Here is a 6000-nt window from a genome sequence, read left to right as displayed (position 1 = left end):
AATGGAGAAAAATGTGCGTCATTGACCGTTCTACCTGTGTTATATTGGGATCCATAAACACAGCGGGAGGAGGGCAGCATTTAGCTATGTACCAAACATCCAGGATCTCAAGACTTGGCGATGCCAAAAGATAACAAGAATAGCTCAACCGTATGTGGCAGGACAGAGCTAAGATATTATAACCATAGGATGTGGAAGAAGAGGGTGGTCATTCAGTCCAGATGGGAGGTAAGATAAGCTCTGCAGGAACAAGCTGGCTGGCTGGGTTAAGAAACTCAAGAACAACAGAATAACCTTTAGACCAGATTCAGTCTCAGAACAGTATTTTTGAAGAGTTGGAGCAATTGGTAGTCTTGTTTATTCATTTAAATATTTAAATATTTAGAAACCACTCTTTCATTAAATATATATAACAACAACATAAAACAACTACAGTAGCATGATTTAAAACATCAATAAAGACTGGTTGGTTACACACACACACACACACACACACACACACACACACACACACATATATATATATAAAACGTTCTGAAGGCTTTTCTGAACAGTGGAGAGGTTTTTTTTTAAAAAATAATAATAATAGACGTCTAAAGGAAAGCAGAGAAAACTCCTGCTGGTCTTCTATTGGCAAGGAGTCCTCCAGGGCAGGGCCTGTCACACTAGAAGCTAGTGATCCTGGTGAAGATCCTGGTGAAGATCAACGAAACCTCAGGGACCACCAAATGTGTCCCATCAGAATATTTCTGAATATATCATAAGGAACCAGGGAGTCCAAAAGGTAACGTGGACCCAAATTACTTAGGACCTTTGTGAATTAGCACACAAATAAAATGTTGATAGAATATTGGATAGGGTGGACAAACCATTGGAGACTCAAGGATCATCTGTTAGGATCAAATGTTATTTGGTTGGCAAATGCAGGAGAAGGGATGGGTGCCATATTTCAAAAAAAATTGGCAAAGAGGTGTGGTTTTTTTTTTAGTTTTGCCCAAAGTTTGAAGTTTCTGAGCTATTTTTAAGAAAAGCCACCCAAAACAGCACTGCCAACATGGGCTGCCATATGTCCAGATTTCCCCGGTTGTTTAAGCGATTTCTGCCCAGAAACTTTTTCTGATGGCCAATTGCCGGCTATGTCTGGAAAATTCAAGGCGTTTGGCAATTCTAGGAGAAAGTCATGTTTGAACCAAGCTTCTTCTATTTGCATAGCTTCCATATAATTCCTATATCCCAGCACTGCAAAGCACAAGAAATTCTATATCCATGCCCCTCAGATTTGATTGGTGGGTGCAAGATTTCTAGACCATTTAGTGTATGTCATCTAAAGGCTGTTTGGTATTCTGTCAAGTACCGTATTTTTTGCACCATAACACTCACTTTTTTCCTCCTAGACAGTAAGGGGAAATGTCTGTGCGTGTTATGGATGGAATGCCTACGGGTCGCAGGGGGGATCTGCTGCAGTCGTGAGCAGAGGATCCATGGTTCCCCTTCCTTCCCTCCTCCGTGGCTCGCTTTGAAACAGCAAAGCGGGAGAAGAGCTGCTGAGTGGGGAGGAGAGAGGGACAGAGAGCCTGCTTCTTTAAAGGAGCAAAGCGGGAGAGGAGAGGAGCTGCTTACACGAGTGTAAGCAGCTCCTGTCCGGTTGGTTCCTTTAAAGCAAGCAGGCTCTCTGTCCCTCTCTCCTCCCCACTCAGCTACCTAAATTTCAGCTCGCTAAGCCGGAGATGAGCGGGGAGGAGGGAGAAAAGCAGAGCCTTCTTGCTTTAAAGGAACAAAGCGGGAGAGGAGAGGAGCCTTCTCCCCTTATACCCCTCTTCTTCATTATTAACAGCATCCCTCTCCACCCACCCCATGCATGCTCCTTGTCCCTTGAGTGCTTTTCCTTCCCTCCCCACTTAAAACGTGGTTACAAAGCACGGATCCACATGGATCCTCAGGATTTTTGCACTGGGTCACCCCAAATTCACCATCAGATCACATAGCATGTCCATGGCTACATCTTGCACCAAAAAAATCACGCACCCGCTGTTGCCTGGGGCCACAGTGGTGCAAAAACGTGGTTACAAAGCATGGATCCACATGGATCCTCAGGATGTTTGCATTGGGCTACTCCAAACTCACTGTCAGATCACATGTCTGTGGCCACAGCATGAACCACAAAAATCATACATCCACTGTTTCGTTTAGAATATTTTTTTTCTTGTTTTCCTCCTCTAAAAACTATGTGTGTGTTATGGTCGGGTGCATGTTATAGAGCGAAAAATACGGTACTTCTCTTCCAAAGGAAAGTCTTAACTGAAAACACATATTAGAAGGGAAGCAGCATACTTGACACCATGACTGTTTTCGCTAATAAAATAATAATTCAGCAAGATATCTGCCCTGACATTTTGCTTTATGGACAACATTGCCTCAGGAAAAGCTCTTTTAATTGATAAACAAATAGCGTAATCTGTCTATGAAGTGAATTTGCCTTTATTAAACCTTTATTACTTTTAACTACATTAGCATTAATTTTCTTCTGGCCTGTGGGTGGTCCTATCCTAAGATCATTCAGCACGCTTTGACACTATTTGCAGAAAATTGCACTCTGGGTAATTAATTGTTCCTAGGAAATATTTCAAGCTGGTGTTTCAATTCAACGATAAGGCATAATAATGAAATTTAATTTTTCTCTGTGGCCCTCATTTTACAAACATATAAGACAGGAGCACGTCGTAGCATAAAAAGAGTTTTTCACTATAATTGTCTTGTCTTCAAGGAGGTTATGCCCTTTTGCTGCTAACACACCTGGTCATCTAGTGACATGCAGAGCAGCCCCTTATCTCATTACTCATCTGCAAGCAGGGTAGATGTCTCCCCTGGAGAGCCTTCTCAGCTAGAGAACATGTGGTTGCTTTTTCACAGCACAGACATTGATATTTGCACATAAAACAAAACGATGGGAAGTCCACAGCCTTCCAAGAGAATCCATTCCACTATCAACAGCTATTTCTGTCAAAAAGTTATTCCTGATGTTCTTCCTTCTTCCTTGTAACTTGAATCCATTGCTTCAAGTCCTTCCCTCCAGAGCAGGAGAAAGCAGGTTTGCTTCATCTTCCATGTGACAGCCCTTAAGATATTTGAAGATGGCTACCATATCTCCTCTCAGTCTTCTCTTTTCAAGGCTAAACATTCCCAGCTCCTTCAACTGTTCCTCATAAGGCTTGGTTTCCAGACTCTTGATTGTATTGGTTGCCCTCTTCTGCACACATACTCCAGCTTGTCAATATCCTTCTTAGATTGTGGTGCCCAGAACTGGACACAGTACTCCAAGTGAGGTCTGACGAAGGCAGAATAGCACGGTACTGTTACTTCCCTTGAATAAGGTGGATTATACTTCTGTTGATGTAGCCTAGAATAGCATTAACATCTTTTGCTGCTGCATCACACTGTGGACTCATGTTAAGCTTGTGGTCTACTAAGACCCTTATATCCTTTTTGCATGTACTACTGGCAAGCCATCTCATATCTGTACTTCTGGTTATTTCTGCCTAACTGGAGAACCTTACATTTCTCCCTATTGAAATTCATTTTGTTAGTTTTGGCCCAGCTCTCCAATCTGTTAAGGCCATACTGAATCCTGATTCTTTCTTCTGTGATATTAGCATAATCTGATCCAACTGTGCTCTTCTCCTGTTCTCTTTCAGGTGTAGAACACACCAATATACAAAAGTTCAATTCTATGCATTTGGGAATCAATTGAGACTATAGAGAAAATGGTGCATATACATACTAACAACTAAGGATGCAACTGATGGAGCATATGCCATAATAATAGTTTTTTAAAAGTATGGGTTTTTATTGGTTTTTATGTTTAGACTACACAGCTACCCTTCTGGAAGGGAATATCCAGACTGGTAAGTCATTCAATTCATTTTTTCCTTTTTATCTCAGACTTCAGTAGCCCCTATAGCCACACAAATAGAAGCGACACCTAAAAGTTCTCCTTGCTACCCTTTCATGAGTGGCTTTGTTCGGTAAAGTTTTTTCCCCCCGTATGCAAGTAGGCATAGTTAAAGGAAATATCTGCAATTTGCTCTGAGTAAGTCCAATTCTCAGAATGAATGGCTTCTTAAAAAGCCTCAATTTACATGACACTGAGAGCTCTCCACATACAGATCTTCCATTTTACACTGGGTCTCAAGGAATGCCACCCCATGACACCATCCATCTTCTATGAAAAAATAATATATACTGTGAATCTGTGTCAGTACAAATTGCTATATAATTTCTCTTCTTCCTGAGATAATACATAAATTACCCATTTGTGTAAAATATAGCCATAATTTTAGACCAGTTATTACTTGTGTATTAAATCTGTTCCATTAAGTCAACAGTAGGAATGGAAGAGTCTTGGACTTTGTCCTAGCAAATGGGGAATCAGCTGTTGTTCTGCTTAACAGACAGGTCTTTGCGGAACATGGTAAGATTTCTAGCACAGGTTGACTCGAGAATCGGTTTGATGAGATTGGAGTTCCTCAGTTCCATGGGTGATACAAATAACCATTTTGATGTGGTAACTTACCAAGGTGTCTATGTAACCTCAGAGTAAACCAGTAGCTAGTATAATTCTGTGTCTGATCATAAATGAATGCAGACAATCATCTATTTATTACATGTGCACACCATCACTTAGTAAGCTAATCATCTGTAGAATCCTCTCAAATGTGATACCGGTAATTTGACCATCCTCCCTCCCTACCCTCCCTGATTAGAAATATAAAAGGTAAAGTGACCCCTGACCATTAGGTCCAGTTGTGGCAGACTCTGGGGTTGCGGCGCTCATCTCACTTTATTGGCCAAGGGAGCTGGCGTACAGCTTCCGGGTCATGTGGCCAGCATGACTAAGCTGCTTCTGGCAAACCAGAGCAGCACACAGAAACGCCGTTTACCTTCCTGCCAGAGCAGTACCTATTTATCTACTTGCACTTTGATGTGCTTTCGAACTGCTAGGTTGGCAGGAGCCGGGACCGAGCAATGGGAGCTCACCCCATCGTGGGGATTCGAACCACTGACCTTCTGATCAGCAAGTCCTAGGCTGTGTGGTTTAACCCACAGCGCCACCCGCGTCCCTTAAATATTAGAAATAAAAGGATTAGAATTATAATGCATATATATTCCTTGTCACTGAGGTGGATACAAGTGACCATTCTGATAAATTTTATCATGCACCAATAAAGGCCTCTTGCTGGTGCACTCCTGTTCTTTGGTCAAGCCAGATACTCATTTTGCATTTTTCTGAACCTCATCCCATGATGGTTTTTAATAGCACAACAATTTGATAAGCAACCCCTCCACCCCCCCACCCACATTCCCCACGACAACACTTGCTTTTACCTCCCATCATTCTTCTGCCCAGTTCATTGTCTCATTTACAGATCCTTTGATTTCATAATTCCCTGCTGATATTATCTTGTGCTATGTCGCCTAGCATAAAAGTCCTTAATTAAAACAAATTGGTTTCCCACATCTCATTCTTGTTAGGAGAGCAGGAAGATAGTTGTAAACCCTTAGAACACTAATGCCTTCAGTCGCACCAGGAGAGGAAAAAAGAATAAAGGAATGTACATTGATTGGGCTAAAAATGGTACATTAAGGATTCTACAGGTGTTGCATGTCTACTTTAATACATATAAATTCCATTTGGCCTCTGTGAGCCTTAAAAAAAAATTCATTCTCATATATATTTTACCCCAGAGTTCAAATAGCTGATAAGAGTAACATTTTGGAGGGGCTTAAAATATATATATGTTGCTGTAAGCATAAAAGTAGGTGAAGTGGCTTTTGGCTGTTCTATATTGTATATCTTGTGCAATTTAACAGGCCCCATCTTCCAGAAATAGCATAGTTCTGTAAAAAGTTAAATAGGTTCCCATTAAAATCAGTGCAAAAAGAAACACCTAGGGCATGGTTCAACCAAAAATGAGGATTTTTAAGGACAGTTCAGCATGTGCT

Source organism: Podarcis filfolensis (genome assembly GCF_964270895.1).
Source record: "Podarcis filfolensis genome assembly, chromosome: 10".
In the NCBI taxonomy this organism is placed as follows: domain Eukaryota; kingdom Metazoa; phylum Chordata; class Lepidosauria; order Squamata; family Lacertidae; genus Podarcis; species Podarcis filfolensis.
The sequence above is the reverse complement of the archived record's forward strand: the minus strand, read 5'-3'. Positions refer to the sequence as shown.